At 45.2% G+C, this 22736-nt stretch overlaps 1 pseudogene across 1 annotated transcript; it reads right to left on the bottom strand.

Moving 5' to 3' along the window:
* Nucleotides 1-327: 327 nt before the first annotated feature.
* Nucleotides 328-22556, bottom strand: LOC129544350 (large ribosomal subunit protein eL19 pseudogene; annotated as a pseudogene). Its single transcript, XR_016035531.1, has 6 exons — nucleotides 22538-22556; nucleotides 15726-15836; nucleotides 13296-13438; nucleotides 12619-12698; nucleotides 9475-9577; nucleotides 328-7686 (listed from the first exon to the last, which is right to left on the bottom strand). The product of XR_016035531.1 is annotated as a large ribosomal subunit protein eL19 pseudogene (transcript).
* Between the last annotated feature and the right edge of the window lie 180 nt (nucleotides 22557-22736).

Genomic DNA, 22736 nt, shown 5'->3' with positions numbered 1-22736 from the left:
CCTTTTGTCTAAGAACTTCTACCCAGGGAATTTCCTGATTGTCCAGTGGTTAGGACTCTGTGCTTTCACAGCCAAGGGCCCAGGTTCAATCCCTGGTGGGGGAACTAAGATCCTGTAAGCCTCACTGCGGGGCAAAAAGACAAAAACAAACAAATAAAAAAAATCCCACCAACTTCCACCCCCAAAAAAGGTTTAGGATGGATATCTCTGATTATTTCAAGAATGCAAAGTACTCCTTATAAATTCTGAAGCCCTCAGTGTTTATCCCCCATGGCTGGAATTACTCGATAAGGATGGAGGGTGCGTTGGAAGAAGATCTGCCATTTCTGATGGGCCAAGGGAGATGGAGAAGAGTGATGTGTGCTGTCAGCTTGGTTCCTGAGCTGTAAGTAGACAGGGAAAGTTGTTATAAATCCACCACAGCTACTGGAATAGGCCAGGGGAGCAATGGTAATAGCAACTGTAAAAAAAAAGTCCAGTCCCAGCAGGAGGTGGGAGGAAGCAGCCTTTGGCCAGACATAGCTCCCAGGAGGAAAGCCAAACTTTCTTTCCTGCAAGCTGGCATCTCTGCCATTCATCACGTTTGGGCTGACTCTAGGTTTCCACCTGTCAGCTTCTGCCAGTGCCCAGAGGCTGAGGGATAGACCAAATGATTTCTCTAGCTCCTTCTGACAGCTGTCCATGATTTGGAGAGAAAGAGCAGTGGTAAAGGGAGGACTAAGTGTGAACTGTCTTTTCTTTTAGGCAGATAAAGACTTGTTTTTTTATTGAATGAGTGATGCTTGTAGTTGCCAAGGCCACTATGTACAGAGAAGAGGGGGAGAACTTTATTTCTTGGTTTCTTCCTCCTTGGACAGAGTCCTTACGATTTCCTCCTTGGCCTTGAGCCGCTTTTCATGGTGCTTGTGGGCTTCCTTGGTCTTCAACCTGTGGGCCTCAGCCTGGTCCGCCAGAAGCTTCTTGCAAGCCTAGTCTGCCTTCAGCTTGCGGATATGTTCCATGAGAATCTGCTTGTTTTTGAACATATTACCCTTCACTTTAAGATACAGGCTGTGATACATGTAGTGGTCAATCTTCTTAGGCTTACAGTATCTTCTGAGAAGCCGGTGCAGAATTCTCAGCCTCCTCATCCAGGTTACCTTCTCATCGGAGCATTGGCAGTACCCTTTCCCTTAACTATGCCTATGTGCATCCCGATCCAGTGGGTCAAGGTGTCTTTCCAGCATCAAGCCTGGGAATGGACCATCATATTCTTCCAGATCATCAGTCCATCTTTGATCACCTTCTAGAGCTGCTGATGTGAGGTGGCATTGGTGATTTCATTAATCTTATTGGGACCTAACTAGACCTTCTTTTTGCCACAGAAGAGGATGCTGAAGACTAGCCTCTTCTGAAGCCTGAGCATACTTTTGGTTGCGGCCACAGAGGCAAAATGGTGAACTGGCATTTTTTTATTCCACTCTGCTTTCCTCGTACCATGTCCCAGACACTGAGCCTGCCCAAGGTGTATGTGTCTGTGTGTAAATGACCTATAGTTCCCCACCACACTATAAAAAATTAAAATGCTATTTCTCCCTTACTATTAAAATGCTATTTCTGCCCTCCACCTATCACCCCAGAAGAGGAAGCTCACTTGTCATGGGCCTTAGTTTCCTCAAACCTCATCAGAGACACTCAACTTCACATTTTCAAGGAGAGCCTTGGCTATTTATCCTCTGATACATACCCAAAGGCTGAGTTCTCCCTTTCATATTCCAGGTCCCAGGTCTGTGGAAAGACTGCTCATGGGCTTCATCCACTTCAACCTTGAAGTGTCAAAGGGGAAATGATTTCAAATGCACAAGCTATGTTGCCCCTTGCTTCATGATGTGCATGGGCACTTGGCGTGCTTAGCTGTGTCCAAGTCTTTGCGACTCACGGAGCGTAGCCTGCCAGGTTCCTCTATCCATGGGATTCTCCAGACAAGAATGCTGGGTTGGGCTGCCATTTCCTGCTTTAGGGGTCTTCCCAACCCAGAGACTGAACCTGCATCTCCTGCATTTCCTGCACTGGCAGGCAGATTCTTTACCTTCATGACACTGCTCTTGTAACTTGTGAAGCAAAGTTAGCAGTGAAGACCTGAACTGACCCAGGCTGCTCCAGTGCTCTTCCTGCCTGACATCTCTCTTTTGGTTCTGCCCACATCCTCTTCCCGGCAACCTTAGTCAAGGTCTGAGAAAGCCTGCGGTAGTAGAGCCCTGTTGTCTTGAGTTCCAAGCTCTTCTTTGCCATTTAATAGCATGTGACTGTGGGAAAATCACTGATGAGCCTCAATTGTCCCTGTCTATGAGATGGAAGTAATAATAGGTGCCATGACTGAAGGGTTAAGAAACTTAATAATGGTGAATATAAAACAACTCAGGACACCAAGAATAGGCTTTTTCATTAGTTGCTAAGTGAGTACAAAGTGAGAGCACAAAGTGTTCCTTTTTTCAAAAAAACCTTTAATTTTATTTGAGTACAGCTGATTTACAATGTTGTATTCAGTATTCTTTAATAGATTAATGGTTAAACATGGTACATCTGTGGTACATCCGTATCTTGAAATAAATAAAATAAACTACTGATACATTAAAAAACTCGGATGGATCTCCAGAGGATTATGCTGAGTGAAAAAAATCCAATCCCCGAAAGTTACACAGTGTATGATTCCATTTTCAAATGACAAAATTTTAGAAGTGGAGGATATATTAGTGGTTGTCAAGGGTTAAGAAGCGGGTGACGTAGAGGCATGATCATTAAAAGGGTAACATGAAGAATCCTTGTGGTGGTGGAACTGTGGTAGCAGATTTAAGAATTTACAGAGGTAATAAAATTGCACAGAACTTAATATATACACATACACAGGTAAAACTGGGGAAATGTGACTAAGACTGGTGGACTGAAATAACAGAGATATTCTGCTACAGTTTTACAAAATGTTACTGCTGGGTGAAAGTGCGCAAAATGTATAAGGGAGCTCTCTGTATTATTTTTACAACTGCAATTACCTCAATTTTTAAAAAGGATATGATAAATTATTAATGTTTCTGCTGGGTACAGGAGAGAGAAGGGACTGCCCTTGTGTTCCCACTGCAGAATTCCAAAGAGGAAGATTAAAAAATATTATTCTCATTGCATCAATAAAATGATTGTAACTATGGGGAGTAGGGTATGGGGAGTAGGGTATTTGTATGTGTTGTACCAGTAATTCCACTCCCTTGAATTTACTTTAAAAATTGCAAGAAGTTTTTCACAAGAAAAAAAGAATTCTGTAACTATTATGGTGATGGATGTTAACTAGACTCACTGTGATGATAATTTTGCAATATATACAAATATTGAACCATTATGTTGTAACCTGAAACTAACAAAATGTTGTATATCAATTCTACCTCAATAAAAAATGAAAAAAAAAACCCACAAAGTTTTATGTGGTAGGATGTTCATCATGGTATTATTTGTAACAGTAAACATATCTAAATGATTAAAATAGTGGATAAGCTTTATAAATCATGACATACTAGGTGATGAAATAGTCTATAGAGTTTAAACATACTTAAAAATATAATACACCAAGAACAATGCCAGGTAGTTAGTTCTTCATTTTACTGAGAGGTTCTGGGTATTTAAAAGAGCTAATATATAACATAGGTAAACGCATTTACCAGCTATAAAGTGCTTGGTGAGTGCTCTGTGTTGCTGTCTTTTTATTCTGGCTGTGCTGCACAGTGTGGAGGATCTTAGTTCCCTGACCAGGGACAGAACACACATGCCCCCTGAGTGAAGCACGGAACCCTAACCACTGGGCCACCAGGGACTTCCACTCTGTGCTGCTGTCTTACTGGCTGTCTCTCCCAGTTCCATTCTTGATGAAGCTGTGCTTCAGGCAGGACACTACCTGAGGAACTCCTAGCTGAAGTCATGGGTATGGGGAAATTGACTTCTTCTGGAGTGGGACTCAAAGGATTGAGGCTACTTCCTTTCCAGGAGACTGCCACCCTGTTTCAAATCATTATGGACATTACCCCCAGCATTTGCACAAACTCACATTTGGCTATAATTCCAGAGGATTCATAAGAGTCTTTGAAGAAACGTCAGCCCTGATGACTCTGAAAAAGTAGTAGACTCTATTGTATCAACCACTATTGACTGAGCACTTACTCAGTATCAGGTACTTTCTGAGGTACTTTACACATATTATTTCTCTAAATTCTCTTCACCATCTTAAAAGGTTATCTGCATTTCATAGACAAGGAAACTAGGCCTGAAAGAGGTTAAGGGATTTACCAAGGTAGCACAGCTGGTAAACAGCAGCACTGGCACTGGAGCTCATGGCTGTCAGCCCATAAACTTCAATCCAACCACCACACAGTCGAGGAGGAAACTGCACTGAGGTACATGTCTGGAGGAGCCCCAGAAAAGCACCCGTTCTTCCAATGCCCCATGGGAAAACACAGACTGAAAACCATCCAAGGCAAAAGAAAAGTCTCTGAAGAAAAGTAGGTCCATTCGGAAGTCTTCTATCCCATGAGTAAGTTTTTCCATATATCTAACCTCTATCCTTTCTGCTAAAATCCTATCCCTTTACCTCTCTTGTTTCCAGCAGGGATGGTGAATATATGACATGATGCCCCTCCATGAAAGGTCCTGGGACTGAGGGGATAGAGGAGTTTCTCTTTCCCCAGGACTGTTGAGGCCTCAGTTCCCTTGGTCTCTTGGATCTTCCCCAACATATCAAACCAAACAATGAGCAGGAGAAAAGTGGATTAGGAAATTAGACCTAGGAGATCAGCTTGGAGGGTGGCCTGGGACTCTCTCAGGACCTTAGTGCTGGGCTCAGGGTGAAGTTAAGGTGGGCAGTTTTCCCCACCAGGCTCAGCAGCCAGCTTCATGTTTGATCTACTCAGCTGTGGAGGTCCAGCGGCATCGTTCACGCCAGAGCCTCTTGTTTGTCTCAATATGACATCTCTATAGAAAGGAGGGGCCTGGGGGTTCTGCCACTCTGCATTTATTCCTCCTGTCTCATTACTACCTTGTTGTACTTGCTCAGGAGCAGCCCGTCCACTGGGGAGGGGGGCACTTAGAGATACACAGGGAAGAGAATCATCTTGTGAGGAGAAGCCTGGGATCCTAAGACTTCTCTCTCAACATGACAGTCAGGAAGGAAACTGGGGCCTGAGTCCAGACATAGATTGGGAAGAAGAGGTGTCTTCCGTCCCTCTGTCTTTCCTTCCCTCCTCCATGCACAATTCTACCCTGCTGGGACCTAAGCACTCTCACTGCTCACTTTGGCTTCCCTTGACCCACCTATCTTATGGACAGGAGAGGGTTAAAGACATGGTATGGGCAAGCCATAAATTTCCCATCAGTGTGGGGAGAGGAGGACTGTTGGCAGGGAGGGGGGTAAGCTGGGGGGGAGGGGGAGCTGGGAAAAAGCCAGGAGGTTGTCTCTAGGTAACAATAAACACTGCAAGCAAGGAGCAGCTGTTACACTTACTCTCTCTGCATCACAATGCTGAAATAACACTAATAAACCAGTGTGCCCAATGCACAGGCATATACACATTCAGGGCCAAGCTCTGCTGTACCCCTAGAGCTGCCCTTTGCTTCAGGTCAGGGCCCTTGGTGCCAGTGGACATACTTGTCTTGGCCTCACTATACTTATGTGGAGGATGAGGACTGGTGAGTCAGTCTCAGAGCCAGAGTGGCATTCTCAAAAGGAGGGTTTCAGAGGCTGGGGATTCTGGGTTCAGAACCGGAGGGCTTTCACCAATGGGAAGAGGTCAAATGGGGTAACTCTTGGCTGGGAGTTGGGAGGAGCGAAGGAGAGTGAGAGAAAAATGGAACAGACAACTACTTACCATGTCTTCTCAGACTGGAGGGCATGAGGGAGCCAGAAGTGGAGTCAGCTAAATGGAGGTGGAAGTTAAAGGAGGGTTGAGGAGAAGGTTTAAGAGGTGGTCTTGTGGAGTGATCCTTGTATCTCCCGGAGCTGAACTCCCCACACCTGCCTACACCCTACCTGGTGCACCGAGCCTCCCCCTTACAGCACCACTTTCATAGCAGAGCCAGGTGATAAGTCAGTTCAGTTCAGGGTTAAGCTTTATTACGGGTGTTCCAGCAGAGGTCCCTGGGTTCCTGACACTGCCAGGAAGAGCTGGGGGAGTGGAACTGGTCACATCTCCCTACACAAAGAGCAGCTGGCCTGTCCCTTCATCCAACCAAAACTGTCTCTGGATCCCCAGGTGCATCCCAGCAGAGGGGCCCCTCATCCCTGCTGGACAGCAGAGCTGCCATCAGTGAAAAGAACAGAAACAGGCAAATGAAAACTTAGGTTCTCTCAGAGAACTCCCCTCCGATTCTTCTCTGAGGTTAGGAGGAGGATATTGAGTTTCTAGATACACTGGTATGCAAGATCCCTATTTCCTTTTGCTGAAACAGGGAGGCCCCTGGGACTGTGGTCAGGGCCATGGCTAGTTCTCCTGGTCCTCTTTCTGTCCCTGTTCTGCTGGTGTGACCTTAAACACAGTATTTTATCATCCCCCTGATTCAGAAAGTCTGGAGAAGATGCACATCATCTACTTGGCCTGTAAGGGAAGAGAAAATCAGCACCTTTGAAGACCACAGTTTCTGTTTCCAGCAAAGAAAGTATAAGACCAAGTACTAATCCTTCCAGGTTCTGGTCTTAAAATAGTGCTCCCTTACTTTAAAAAAATTTTTTTCTGGGTGTCAGCTGGATGCCCAGAGCTGTGGCAGGTGAGAGAGGGCAGGGAGCAGTAGCTGTGTCTGCCTAGGAGTGCTGAGGTGCCCAGCACACTACCCTGTGTGTAGCCCATGGACACAGCAGAGTAAGAATAACTAGCCTCTCCTATCCTTTCCTCACTGAGAAGCCTCTCCCTGGGAATGCTCAGTGTTCCCCGCCATCTTCTCTCCCATTTTCCTCTCTTCTTTCTTAGCTGGGGTCTCTCCTTGCCCCACAATCCAGATGAGAGACCTCTATCCACAGAGCGCAGAGCTGGGGAGAAATGAGGCAAAAGGGAGCTCTAACAGGCCCGGATGCTTGCTCCTCTGTTGTTATCGTGAGCCACCCCCTATTGCTACGAGTCACCAGAACCTTGAGCTCAGCTGAGCTGCAGCAGCCGTCTCCCTCCCTACAGCCACTCCAGCTAGACAGACAGGCACCTGCAGGGCCCAAGAGCCCACCGTCTTCCTACTTCCAGGGCCACAGTCCCCTTCTTCATCCCTAGGAATCTGCACCACAGACACCCTAAGATGAGTTAGAAAGAAGTGTGAGACCCCAGCATGTGCTCTGTGCTGTAGCAGAGAGCCAGCTGCCTGTATGGCAGCGCAGATCACCAGCCAGGAAACCTGGCACAACCTGGGCATAGAGCCTTGTCAGCAAGTGAAAGGGTGCGTGAGACAGGATGGGGTAAGGAGGCTTTTTCAGGAGCAGGCATCTCCTCCTGGCTCCCTCTCTGGTCACTGTCTCTTCTCCTTGGCTTCTCTCCCAGGTACTGATGTACATCATGGCACTGCCACCTCTGAAATGTCTTCCTTCACCTCCTCCATGGCTTTGGGAGTTAGAGAATGGTCTGCATGATAACCTTCGAGGTGTCAAGGTGGGAGGCTCAGACATCCAGCTCTCTTATCAACCAGTGGGACACACTGAGGAAGAAGGAGGAAAGGAGCCCCATCAGAGTAAAAGTTAAACCTGGACCAACACAGAGTCCCTCAGCAACCCCTCTTCTCTAGAGTGCAGGGGATACTGGGTACTGCTACCTCTGCCTGCCACTTACTTCAAGTCTATCCCTCTTTCCCTGCAAAAGCTCAGGGTTACTTCTGGATTCCAGAGCAGGCTCCAGGCTCTGACTCCAAGGCTGTAGATGTGATATTCTTGGTTAAATCTTGAGAGTATGAGGCAGGGCTGGTGGGGATTGAGGGGAGGGAAGTCTTGTTCCTGAGAGAAACATCAAGAATCTATCAATAGTTGAATGGTTTAAGGGCCTTTTAGCTCCTCCAATCTACCTCTAATCCTGGAGTAGGGGTAGACAAGGGGTGAGAAAGAGGGCCTTCAGGAAGCCTGACGCCTCTTGTCTTTCTCCACTGAATGCTCTTCCATTGCTCTGTTTCTCTAAACAAGAGCCATCTAATAAATCCCCTCAACAACACTCAGTACGAACAGCCTGCTTTGAGTTAGGTAGCAACCCCCTGCCCAAAGGTGGGACTACAGGCCTCAGTTTCCAAATTCCCCCTCTCTATCTTCCCTCTTTCTGGCTTCTCCCTGACCTACTCTCACAAGAAAACCTTCCTTTTCAACTCCCTAGCACAATTTCGGCCACACACCCTCCACCCCCGCCCACCCCCCCCCCACCCCCGCCACTGCCGCAACTATTCCTGCAGGTCCTTGGAAGCAGGGGCAATGCAAGGGGGCCTTCTCATCTTGTTGGTAGTAGAAAGGGCAGAGAATCAGACAGCCAAGGAGATGGCCCTGAGGGTCTAAGAAAAGGGCAGAGTGAGCCTGGGGGGCACTTAGAAAGGCACATCTGGGTCTTTCCTAGGGACTTAGGGGATATTAAATGGTGGGTGTACTGAGATGAGAACACATTTCTGGGAGTAGGGGATAAGTGCTAGGGGCTTGGAGAGTGTGATAAAGTTTCTAAAACTCACACAGCTTTCCAAGCTCTCTGTCCATCCTTGTCCAGATCTCAACTTAGTCTCATGAAGCACAGAACAATGTTGAATTTTATTTTTAATGTTGACTTTTTTGAGGAAGGAAGGAGATGCCAGAAAATGCCATCTTTGGCAACTTGGTGGGCAAGTCACTTCTCTCCCTAAGTCTTTCTTAACTCTAGCATCTGAAGAGTGAAGGAGGTGGGGGTGGGGACAGCTGGGAACGTGCCCCTCTCTCCAGCGTGCGTCAATACCTTATAGAATTAGACGGAGCTTCACTGAGAGCTTTGGGCCATGGTGCTGCACAAACACAGGGGCATTTCTGGCTCAGCTTTCAGAGCCGTGAGTTTTCATTCTCTCTCTCTTCTTGGCCTAGACATAGGACAAGACCACACCTTGCTACATTTTGGGGCATACTTTTCTCTATCAGTTTTTACTGCAGCAGAAAAATATGTGATAAGATCTGAGAAAAAGCTCAATATTTAGTCACTATTGGGGAATTTATACCTTGGTTAAGGAATGGGGGGAGTATGTATTTCTTTCCCTGTGCCTTTTAGAATACAGTAAACTCTCACGGGAGTGGGTAGTTCTGGAGGATCTGTCTACATGAAAGCAAGGGAATGGAGATGCCCTCTGGAACAGACTGTATGAGGGAAATGCACCCACCTTACTCCCTTAAGTTGCTTTCAAGACTCAGGGGTCAGAGACAGGAGACTCCAAGAAACGGAAAATAATACTCTGCCAAACCTTTCCCCTTCACTTTCCTCCCAATACCCTACCTACCTACATTTTCTGGTGTTCCCAGAAATTCCCCAAATCCAGGAACAAAAGCAACTCCAGGACAAGATTCAACTGATTTCCCTTCTCTGGGCCTCCGTTTTCACATCTGTAAAACGAATGGTTTGAAAAGATGAGCTCCAAGTTCTCTTCCTTACAACAGTAAGGGTCTATGATTCATACCCCAAGGCATCAGCCCTCATATGCACGTAATCTCCATGGCACTTATTTTACGTTTAAACACACAGAAATATCTCTGAACCCTGCTCCTCTCCTCCCTTTCACCAGAATCTCTGGTTCTTTGGTCCCTGGCTCTTATCCTCACCCTTCAAGGACCTCAAAGCTCTGTCCTCACCTTCCTTTCACAATTTTACAGCAATCACTGGGACAAGCTCAACTGCACAAAACTCGGGAACAAGAAAACAGCCTTACCTAATATCCTGGCTGCAATTTGGGGGCTTAGAACTGAGTCAACTGGTACGGTTCCATCCTTTTTGAAGGTCCTGGTAGCTGGGGGGAAATCCCAGTGCCTCTCCTCCTCCTCCACCTCGCTATTCTCCATGCCAGAACGCAAAGTGGCCAGTGATTGATGGGCCTAGGTTCCCAGTAACCGCACCCAGTGGCCCAATCCTCCTCCCCTACCCAATCTCTCCCCTGTCCCTATTCAGAGATCAGATTGTCTCATGTTGGTCCCTGAGGTCCCATTAATTAAAAATACATCCAATTAAATGGCAGGTGAAAACGTGCTATTGGAGCTCTCCACCCCCCTGCCCCAGCTTGGTCCCCCCCACCCCCCTTTTAAGGCTCAGCTGTGCTTTGAGCTGAGAAAAAAAAAGAGAGAGAGAGGAAGAAAGAGGGAGAGAGAAGAGGAAGACATAGAGGTGGGGGTATGGGGGAAAGCTATTTGAACCTCTGCCAGGGTAGCATGTGCCAGCCTGGGAGGGTGGCACTGTGCCCTGGTGTCTAATTTCTGGAGGTGTGAGTAGGTTCAGTCAGCTGGGTACCCACTTCCATTTCCCTTAAAGGGGCAGAGGGAAGTCAAAGGTTGTGGCTAGCTTTACAGTCCTCCTTCTGGGTTCGGTGAGTGAAAGGTAGAAGTGTAAATGGTAGAGGGCCCTTAAGACGGGGTGTGATGTTCAGGGGTTGCAAGAGTCTGAGGCTTCTATTCTTGGTATACTCCTGCTCTTCCCCAAACTGCAAAGAAGATAACGAGAAGCATGGTGGGACCCAGGTGGCAGGGCATGGCAGTGCTCCCAAGCCAGGCTGTACCTACCCCTGCTCACAGGAAAGCTGAGAAAAAAATGGAGGGAGGAAGGAAGGAGCCATGATTTGGGTGGGAGCAGATGAGTCAAATAGGATAAAATATACAAGCATGGACATTTGCGTGGGCAGCACCTTATAAGTAAGAGGCTCTGGAGAGACCTATTTGTTCTTTCTCTGTGCAAAAAGAAGCAGAAGTAGTACAAAGTCACCTCAATCTGGCAGGCTGTGAATAGGGCATCTCTTCTCCTTCACAATTATGGTGTCCCTAGCATTTTGTCCTGCCCTGTCCTCCACCTTTCTAAAGACTTCTGGCCCCAAGCAAGGCAAAGTTAATAGGCACTGAGAGCTGTTGGGTGAGGAGCTACAAAAAAAGGAGTAACTAAAAGTGGTACTCAGAATCTAGGCAATACTGGGGGTATCTGCCAACTGAGGGCCCCCGCCTGGCCTCCTTGGCAGTCTCAGTACCTCCTCACTTCACTTTAACGCTAATTGGAGATTTTAATCTGCACTGCTGCTCTGCTCGGGGTGCTGGGGGGAGCGCCAGCTGTGCAGCAATTCCAGCAGCACCGACTGTTTAATCAAGCTGTCCTCCTGGGGAGGGACCCTCGGGCATGGGGGTAGGAGGGAGGAGGAGAACCTCTGTCATCTCCCTTAGCCTGTTCAGCCCAGAAGGGCTTCCTGGAGACTGAGAACCAAATGTGGGAGACCTTATCCCCACAAGGGTTCCATGGCCCTTAGATTCTTAGTGGAGGCAATACACATATGGGAGCACCTTGAGGCTTAAGGGCCAAAGCAGCCCCATCCCATCCTGCTTTCTGACACCTTTTTTGGCACAGAGCCCCAGAGTGTCCTGGGTGTCCTTTAGACTCTCAGGCTGTAAATATCTTTCAGATCATCTGAGCTCTGCAGGTCTGTGCTGGGAAAAGTGATGGGGGCACAGAAGGTTGAACTTTGTTACTCTCTCAGTCTTCTCAGTCCTCTCCCTTTCTCTTAAGAGTAGTGAAGTAGTAGTGAAGTCGCTCAGTCGTGTCCGACTCTTTGCAACCCCACGGACTGTAGCCTACCAGGCTCCTCCATCCATGGGATTCTCCAGACAAGAGTACTGGAGTGGGTTGCCGTTTCCTTCTCCAGGAGATCTTCCCAACCCAGGGATTGAACCCAGGTCTCCCGCATTGGAGGCAGACGCTTTACCATCTGAGCCACCAGGGAAGCTCTCTCTTAAGAGAGCTAACTCTTTAAGAGCTACTTCTCTTAAAACAATTATCATAAGAGATTTTTTTTCTCTCTGAAAACCCAGATACCTCCAAACTCTGGGCTGGAAAGTGACTGTCTAGAGGCTGAGGACAGGTGGAGCCTGTTACACCCCTAAAGAAAGAAACACCTGTACAAGGTGTTTGGTGCCTAAAACTAGGAGGCTTCCCAGGTTTGACTGGGAATCTACTGACATGTCAGTCCACTAGGGAAGAGCATTCAGGGTCTCAGGCTATTTTTTAAGGAAGATCAAGTGCAAGAACAATTAACTATTCTTCTGGCTCCTTGGGCCTTTGGACTCAGGCTCTCTGGGGATGTTTCTCACCCCTGTCTCAAGGAAAGAGTGTGGTGCCCCCCTCTCCCTTCACCCAAATGCTGTCCGCTAAGGGGCAGGAGTTTTAATTGGTCAGCAGCGCCCTCGTGTGGCAAAAACCAAGGCTGTAGCAGCCCAAGTGGCCCAGCAGCTTTGAGGGATCAGACATCCAGATTGACACGAGGGATAGGCACGGTACTCCAGGTACCCAATACTTCCAGAGACATTTCCTACTTTCTAACACCTAACTCTCCATCCATCCCATCCTAACTGCTTCACCTCCAATTCAAGGTATGTGCCTACCAGGGGAGGGGGCACCTTACCCAGAGCTGGCGTTTGCTTAGGCCTCCTGCTTACACTGTCTGGATTGCAGGGGTGAAGAGCCATTGCTGAGAGAGGAGATCTAAGGTCAAAAGGGTAAGCTGATATCAACTACAATGGCAGGAGAGGCTCTGGAACCCTTGCTAACTCCCTACAGGGGCCAGACAAGAGTGGCCTCCTGAGCTGGAGACTATTACCCACTGATGGGTTCTGTTCTACAGTGATCCATTTGCTACTCCCTGGATGTGTCTGGGAATGAACAGGGACTCTTAAGAGTCTGAGATCCTTGTCCTCAGGAATAGACACAAGATAAAACCTTTCCCTCAAAAGATTCAAGTTATTCCCCAAGATTCCAGGCCACAGGGTAGAATGCACATCTAGGACTTCAGGCTTCCAGCCCTAAGAGAAGGGCTGCCTGTCACTAGACCTTTCCTCTCCAGTGTCAAACACTTTCCATTTACTGTTCCCTTCTTCCCTCACCCACTAAATGGGAGAAATGGTTTTGAATTACAGAAAAGGGGATGGTATCTAACATTAGGAACATCGCTCTAAAAATTAGGGCTGGAAGTCACCAAGCCAGAGAGCTGAGTAAACATGGCCTTCCCCTTGTTTGGAGATATTTAACAATAGAAATACGATCCTGTTTGGGGTTGGAGGGTAGGGAGAGGAGAGCACCTACCTGGCCGGAAGAAGGGTAGGGGTAGGCACTGAAGGTTGGTGACCTGCTCATTTCTGGGCATGGAGGATGGGAATAAGCAGGCTGGCAGACCTCTACTTCCGGTGTCCTGCACAGTGTGTGGACGGGGGGATCTTCCATCAAACCTGGGAAGGATGTGGAGAAACTGATGAGAAGTAGTAAAAAGGGACATCAATGTCCTATCCTGACTCAGAAGAAAGAGAAAGTAGCTTCTTGGGGGAAAAAGAAGGCAGGGCTATGTGTGAATGACATAGTGGGTGAGGGAGGCAGTTATTGTAGAGAGGCTGAGAGTAACCAATATTAGCATCACATTACTGAGTAATAGCTGACCAAGAGATAAGCACAGGGATGAAATGACCACTAATGTCAACAAAGGGGGTTACCTATTCTAGCCAGGAGGGAGGAACTACTAATCAGAAGGTAGAACACTGGACTTCCCTGGTGGTCCAGTGGTTAAGAATCTGCCTGCCAATGCAAGGCACATGAGTTCGAAACTTGGTCTGGGAGGATTCCACATATCGTGGGGCAACTAAGCCTGTGTGTCACAACTACTGAGCCTGCTCTCTAGAGCCTGCACTCCCAACTAGAAAGGAGACCCCAACTACAGAAATCTGATGGACAGCAACAAAGCCCCAGCACAGCAATAAATAAATAAATAAAAATTTATTTTAAAAAGAAGGTAGGACACCATAGTAGGGTCAAAAAAAATTTAAAGATCTCCTAAGGCAACAGAAATAAAAGCAAAAATTAAAAAATGGGACCTAATCAAACTTATAACCTTTTGCACAACAAAGGAAACAATAAACAAAATGAAAAGACAACCTACAGACTGGGAGAAAATATTTGCAAATGATGTGATCAACAAAGGCTTAATTTCCAAAATATATAAACAGCTCATACAACTCAGTTACAAAAAAAAAAAATAGTCAAAAAATGGGCAGAAGACCTAAATAAACATTTCTCCAAAGAAGACATATAGATGGTCTACTGACATGTCTCTATTGGTACATGAAAAGATCTAATCACTAATTATTCAGTTCAGTTCAGTTCAGTTCAGTTCAGTCGCTCAGTCGAGTCCGACTCTCCGCGACCCCATGAATCACAGCACGCCAGGCCTCCCTGTCCATCACCAACTCCCGGAGTTCACACAAACTCATGTCCACAGAGTCGGTGATGCCATCCAGCCATCTCATTCTTTGTCGTCCCCTTCTCCTCCTGCCCCCAACCTTTCCCAGCATCAGAGTCTTTTCCGGTGAGTCAAAGTATTGCAGTTTCAGCTTTAGCATCAGAGAAATGCAAATCAAAACTACAATGAGAGACTTCCCTGGTGGTCTAGTAGTTAAGAATCTGCCTGCCAATGCAGGGGTCATGGGTTCGATATCCAGTCTGGGAAGATTCCACATACCATGGCTCAATTAATTAATGTGTCACAGCTACTTACGTCTTCATGCTCTAGAGCCTGTGCTCTGCAACAAGAGAAGCCACTGGAATGGGAAGTCTGTGCACTGCAACTAAGAGAAACTCCCGCTCGCCACAACTAGAGGAAGCCTGTGCACCACAACGAAGATCCAGTGCAGCCAAAAAAAATTAATTAAAAAAACCGACAATGAGGTACCACCTCACACTGGTCAGAATGGCCATCATTAAAAAGTCTACAAATAACAAATTCTGGAGGGTATAGAGAAAAGGGAACCCTCCCAACACTGTTGGTGGAAATGCAAATTGGTGCAGCCAAGATGGAAAACAGTATGGAGGTTCCTTTAAAAACTAAAACCAAAGTTACCATTTGATCCAGCAGTCCCATTCTTGGGCATATATCCAGACAAAACTATGATTTGAAAAGATGCATACACCCCTATAAATTCATAGTAGCACTATTTACAATAGCCAACACACAGAAACAACCTAAATGTTCCTCAACATATGAGTGGATAAAGAAGATGTGGGACATATATACAATGGAATATTACTCACCCATAAAGAAGAATAAAATAATGCCACTTGCAGCAACATGGATGGACCTAGAGATTATCACACTAAGCGAAGTAAGTCAGAAAGAGAAAGTCAAACACTATATGATATCAGTTATATGTGGAATCTAAAGATATAGAGTACAGACTTGTCATTTCCCAAGGGGAAGGGGAAGGGAGAGAGATGGATTGCGAGTTTGGGACTAGCAGATGCAAACTGTTAAATACAGAAGGATTAAACAAGATCCTATTGCATAGTACAGGGAACTATATTTAATATCCTATAATAAACCACAATGGGTAAGAATTTTTTAAAAAAGCTAAGGTAACTCTCCTGGAGATCTTTAGGACTAAGAACTTCCCTGAGACTATATGTGTGTGTAGAAGTGTTAATCCCTTATAAAAGCAGCCCAGTGGCCTCTAATTAGCTTAAGATCCCTACCTGGCTTGAAACTCTGTGAAAGAGAGTGAATTTGCCAGGGCTCCGGATGTCAGGTAACTAATGGACATTACCAAATTCCTCAGGGGCCATTTCTCCTCCTGCTGCTATCACCTGTAAAAGAAAATGACATGTAACATTAGACATGAGATAAGGGACCAGACACCAAAAAGGGTACATGCTCTTTCACTCAAGGAGCATGGCCCTAGTAGGTAAAGTGATGACGATGATCACCACTCTTCTATTTCACAGAGCTGAGAAGGATTCAGATGAACCTTAAGTACACGCCCAAAGAGTTTTAAGTTTTCTAAGATTCCTAACTCCAGGCAACTAGCTCCCAGTCTAGTAAAGTAAAAACTATGCTTCCTATACTTAAGAGAGGAATTGTGAATTCAACATAAAAGGAAGCTCTGAAACCCAGAATTATAAAGGGCAATGAAAGTTGGACGTGAATGCAAAGTTAATGCAAGAAAGTGACTCAAAAGAGGATAACTAGTTTTAGATTAGATAATCAGATTGTTTTGAAGGCTCTCTTGTCCAAAACATCTTCTTGAAGAAAGGCTCAGGACTTTCTGTGAGACAGAAAGGTTTGTGGGACAGCTGATTTGACACAGTTTGGGCAGGTAGGTTTGTATATTCCCTATGTAGGGATGAATCTGCATGGGGACCAACTTCACATTTCTCCTGTGCTATCAACCACGGTGTGATGGAGAAAATGTCAAGGTATGTACTAGGATCTATTTGTCATCAGCAATTAAAACTCATTTTGCAAACTCCCTGCCTCTCTGACCTATACCTACAACCTAGACCTAGATCTATCTCTAAGCTGCCTTTCTCCCAAGATTTTGCTTCCAGTTTAGGAACTAGTTAGCATTCCCCTCCTGGGTCAGTGACTCCCAGACTCATATGCCCAGAAAATAAGCATTGGAAGGGACATCTGGGAGAGGTCCAAAGAGGCGAAGGGAGTCTCGGCACCAGAGTGAGATGACTTTAGAAACTGCCATGCCTGTCAGCCCACTGAGCACACTATTCAGGACTCAAGTCACTGTGGAGCACACCACCTTGCTTCTGCTCCACCAAAGAAGAAAACCAACAATCCGAAACTAAAAAAATAAGGGAGAGGAGCAGAGCTCCCCTCGCCCCCATTTGCCTGTAATCTCAGAGAGTATCTTATTTTACTCAAGAGTTCTATAATCCCTTCTCTCATTCAGCAGCTCCCCTTAGTTTCCCAGCAACTGAGATGTTTTCTTTCTCTTTTCTGATTTTTTTCAATATAGCTGTATTATAATGCAAAGGAGCCTGAGTTGAAATTTAGGGTAAATTCCTCACAAAATTTCTGAGGATCTTTTCCTACTATCTAATTGCTGGATGATGGCTGGCAACAAGCTCCCTGAATTTGGGATAACTCTGAGGCTTCAGGATATTTGGTTATGACTTGCCACTTGCTTCTCAATGAGCCAGAGTTCTTGACTCTAAATAAAAATTAGTCGTACAATTTGCATGTAATTGGGCCTTTGAGGTAAAAACATATAAAGCTTCTCAGTTTTTCCTCACTTTCCCCCTCAATCTGTCCTTCCCCTCCTGACCTGCCCCCAAAATCTCACATCCTTACTTTCTTGAGGAAGCACAGGACTGTCAGGAACTGATGATCTTAAAATTGGAGGCTCTATACTCAATAGATTAAGATCCTAGACTCTTGGTTTCTAGTCTTGGCTGGCTGTCGCTAACTCACTATGAGGCCGTGGACAAGGCATTTCCCTTCCCTAAGCCTCAGTTTCTTTCTTCATAAATTGGGAAGCTGACTTAGATGGTCTCTAGTTCCCTTTCTAGCTCTGGTCATCTATGATTCTATCAGGAAGAAGACATACTGTCCTTCAATCAGCAAGTGAAATTTCCTGCCCTTCGTACTTTTCTCTCAGGGCTAAAGCATAGAGAAGCTCCTCTGTAGATACCTGCCTTCTCAAGCTGGCTTAAATTAAGGGACGAACAAGTGAGTTCCAGTAGGAGGCCAAACTCCTTTCATTATGAAGAAATGATGTTAAAAAGGTAATCTAATTCTAACCCCGAATCTTGACAAAGCAGATGAGACCAGGCGGGTATGGGGCACAAAAAAGCATGACACCCCCCCCCAACCTCAAGACACAACTTAAGACTTTTAAGAGTCTGAGCACACATTTGGCCTTGCCCTAGGGAACTCTGTATAACCAGTGACTGCTTAAACCAATACAACTGTGTGTGGATGGAAGAAAGCAAGGACATGTGTAAATACTTCCAGAGCATAGGTGTAGATGTCCAATCAATACACATACACTCATCCTGTTCTTACTTTAGGCCTATATGTGCTGTTTGAGAAGCTATTGTGGGAGGGGACACCGCATCCTGGTCTTTCCCCTCCCCAAAGTCAGAAAGGAAGAGACAGTGAGGCAGGAGCTACTTGGCTTCCTATAAATTGTTTTGTCCTTCCTCACAGCTGCAATCAGAAGCTAAGGGCTCCCGCAGGCCTTGTTCTGATCTGCTGCAGGCGATGGAGGGTTTTTGAAACCGAGAGGACTTGGCTGCAGCCCCGTTTCAGCTGCCATTGGGGCTGGCTAATGGGCTCATTCGGGAAGACCCCCGCCTGCTGCACTAAAGAGTCCCCCACCGACCCCCTCCCCAGTCCCAACCCAATTAATAAATGGGGGCTCCCACTTTATGGCTCTGGGAGAAGGAACCAGAGATACAAATGACCCCCAGGGAGGGAGAGAAAAAGGCCTTCCAAGAATCAAGCCAGAGAATCGTGCATCCACAGGCACATGCTGCCACAGGCTAGTCATATCCCATTTTCAAAGCATTAACGGGGAAGAAACGGGCAAAAAACTGTATTTTCTTTCCCAGATCCAGAGTGGGATAGCATTCTTGAAGTCTGAGGGTACACCCCAGGAATCAACTCTTTCACCTGGTTCTCCAATCTGAAAAAGTCAGAGTGCAGGTGATCATCTGGGCACACAGCCCACAGTCAACTATTTTCCAGGGGCTATCCCTCCTACTAAACTCTGCAATACTGAATATAGACATATCCCATCAATTATTCGGTTAATAAAGTAAACATTTTCTACTTCTTAAAAACAAAGCAGCTACCTCTTTCCAAAATCTCATCACCATGAACAGTATAAATACGTCCTGAGGTTATCATCCTTAGCCTATATTTTTTTCTCCCCTCACATCCAAACTATCATCAAGCCTTGCTAATTCTACTGACCCCCTCCCTTTCTTCTCCTTCCCCTTGTCTTATTCTAGTTGCAGCTCTTAGGCCCTTACATCTGGACAAGAACAGTAATATCCTAGCAAGTTTTTCTGCTTCCATGACCTAGTACAGTTGCAAAAGTCCTGTACATTGTGTTCATCTCATCATGCTCTATTCTGTTCAGTTCAGTCGCTCAGTAGTGTCTTGACTCTTTGTGACCCCATGAATCACAGCATGCCAGGCCTCCCTGTCCATCACCAACTCCCGGAGTTCACTCAAACTCATGTCCATCGAGTCGATGATGCCATCCAGCCGTTTCATTCTCTGCCGTCCCCGTCTCCTCTATTCTGTTACTGCTTACCAAATCAAATTCAAATTCCTCATTCAGGCCACCAAGATTGTTCCTTCATTTCCTAATATTTTTTTATTATCCTGACTACTCCACTCATAGCCCTCTGCACAAAACACAAAGAAACTTTCTATAAGTTTTCTCTCTCCAATCACCTTCCTCCCTTCTGTTTCATGTCCTCTATCTTCACTACCTTCAAATAATTTTTTCTGGTTAACTCTGGGTTTTTCCGATTACTTCTTTGCTTTGCTTCCCTCTGTACTAGGTTATTGTTTTATTTTATAACCTGCATCAGTGTGTTCACTTATAAACACCAATCTATCCACTTCAAGTTTGAGTCATCTCTCACTAGATCCAGAAGCTTCCAAAGATGGGACCCTCCCATAATCTTCCCTAGAAGTTGCCCTGTACTCAGGACGTGATCCAGCTAATGATATTACTGCTCCCCATAGAAGCAACCCTCATGGCATAACTCTTGGAATATCATATCAAACAACTACATCAAATACAAACTTATTTTTGTACAATGTCAACTTTCTGCCACATGCCACTACCAACATTGAACTTGGTTCTGAGTCTTTCCAAAATTACAAATTGTTTCATGACTTCAAAGTGTGTTGCAAAACAAAACAAAAATATTGAAAAAAAGAAGTACAGTAACCATAGGACTCTTATCTTCTTAGTGCATAGTATATAAACTGTTTTCTTTGAAGCCCCCTTAGGATGAGAAGTCCCATTTTGTTCCCTAAGATTAATCCTATATTCTTAGGTCATGACCTGATTTTCTAGAATGCAAATCAATCCCAGAGGCAACAGTAAGGTTGTTTCCTACCAGACTTGCCTGTAGCTGGTCTCTGACCATCACATTTTTAGAAGGTCCCTTGGAATAGAGATGTTATTCACGAGTTGCTCTCAACTACTTAGTACTTCCTGAAAGTAAAGTAATCTCACTTACAAATACTGACACCACTTCCTCTGGTTTAGCCCTGTGTGATTTTGTTGTTGTTTAGTCGGTAAGTCCTATTTGACTCTTTGCAACTCCATGGACTACAGCACACCAAGCTCCCGTCCTGTGTGATTTGACCGGAAAAAGTGATCTGCCCCCTCCTTTTATCTCCTACATATTGCTCAGAATAAGGAACTGCCTTTTATTCTTTCCATTCCTTAGCCTCAAGGTGTTTAATAGTCCAGATAATAAAAGCAAAGGTACTGTGCTACCTAACATAGAGTAGCTTCCAGACAATGTTAGTCGCCATTTTCTCCCTTCTTACTCTCAGCCTTTCTGGGTCTGCTTTTTCACTGCCTAACGATGGCACTGAACTAGACATATTAATGCCCTTTTGTGGCTCTAGCATTCTCTCACTCAAATTCATATATTCTGGTTTGTTTGCTCTGCTATGCATCATCCTCACTTGTATCTAAAATGAAGGGGAGAGGAATAACATTATAGTTTCCAGGTTGACCTAAAACATATAAAACCACCTGCAGGGGAATGTTAGAACTCCAAAAATACAAATACTTTTTAGCTTGATATATCCACATCATTTCCTCCTTAATCCTGGAATACTCTCTTGAAATACGTAGATAGCAGTGCTAAGCAAAATATCCTAGATATAAATTATTTGCTTAATATAGTTTCCCAAGTGAAACTGTCTGCATAGCATCCCTCAGTTTAAGGATTTCAGGCCGATCCTCCAACCATAAAGGTAACACTACTGTAATCAAGCGGACGTTTTACTCTTTAATGGGACCTCCTTGAAATAAACTGTGGATCTTTTATGCAATTATCCCCTTTCACTACTCCAAACACAATTTTGCCTACCACTCTCATATCTTATCTCTTCTTTATAAGCAATTATACACTGTTCTTTTCTGCAGCTCCACTACCAGACTTCTCCAGTTCGCCCTTCTTTCATTTCCATTTCCTTCTCATATTGCTTCAATTTAAATGAGAACTTTGGTCCCCTAACAGAAATTGCAAATACTAATTCAAGGCCAAACCTAGAAGCTCCTGAATTTATAAAAGGGATCAGACTCCTAAGTTTTCTCTAGCTCTCTGAATTCAGCCTCTTTTCTCCAGCACCAAAAGCATTCAAAATTGCGTTAGGCTTGGTGGAGAGGGTTATCCATCCACAAGCTGATCCTCACCAAGGGTGTCCCTCATCAAACACAAGAGGGATCCTCTCCCTGAGACAACCCATCAGAAAGGCTCCTAAAAGACAAGACACTTAGCTAGGCTCTTCAATTTGCTGTGCTACACTGTAGCCTTTTAAAGGTCTCTCCATGCTGCCTCCCTCAGGGGTGATTTTGAACTTGGATAAAATGTCCTTCACTCCTTTGGAACTATCAACATGATCTTCAAGTCACAACCATACCAGAGCACAACATCCCCAAATCCAACTATTTTCAGGTCCGAAGGAACTTATGTCTGAATGAGTTTATTTCATGGTTATACCTTCTCATTCCAGAGAACTATGATGTGGCTTAGGGCTGCATACAGCTTCATTAACAACTATCCACTTAGAGAGTATTAAAGACTAACTGCATATCAACCTCTTTCTTTCAGCCTTGGACTAATTCTTGAGACAGAGATATGACAGCAATCCAGTGGTCAAGTGTTTTGGCAACCTAGTGATTAATCAGGGCATCAAAGCAACCCTCAGGTGCTTTCTCTCTTCTCACCAAGCTTTACTTCCTAGAGACACCATCTGCAACTGAGCTATTAGCATAAGCAAGTTTCAGTATATAAGGGAAGAGAATGAAGTGAAGGTTGACCAGTTAAAGAATCTCTTGTACTACACAACATACAGCACTGGAATAATTAAAAGCTCCTTTCATAGCTCTTAGCAATAAGAAAGTATTTTGCTTTTTCTTTCACCTCTCACCCCATTAAGTTTGTCTCCTGAATTGCTTCTCACTATCCTTCAAAACTACAAAGCAGCAGTAATTCTAAATTCCTTGCAGGATTAAGCAATCAATATCTCTGGCAGGACTAAAGCATGAGAATTGGGAAGTGAGTGGAGAAAACAAAGATAGGAAATGAAGTGGATGGACAGCAGATGGAGAGCTAGCTGCACATGGTGAGAGGTGTGGTAGAGTACCACCAGTGATTCCTTTAGGTGTTATACTTCCCCCAACTGGCTTGGAGTAAACTCTCACTTGAGTATTCCTAAGGCTATATAGGAACACTGGAAATGCCACACCTGGACAGAAAAATTAACCAAAGTGTCCAGGAATGCTCACCTTGCCTCTCAGGACAACCAGAAGACTTGGCAGTTCATTTCTCCTTTGGAATCTTTGACTATTTACTCACTTGAGGAACTCCCCACATCCATTTCCCCTAGCTCTCCAGGATGACTAAGTTGTGAACAGAAAAGTAATGCAAAACCTTAAAAAAAACAAAAAAAGTCAAGCTACGGGGCAATCTTTAATAACAATGAAA

Source organism: Moschus berezovskii, chromosome 20 (genome assembly GCF_049115385.1).
Source record: "Moschus berezovskii isolate FMDL1 chromosome 20, NW_MosBer_1.0, whole genome shotgun sequence".
NCBI lineage: Eukaryota > Metazoa > Chordata > Mammalia > Artiodactyla > Moschidae > Moschus > Moschus berezovskii.
Note: the sequence above shows the minus strand (reverse complement) of the source record. Positions and strands in the feature narration are given on the sequence as shown.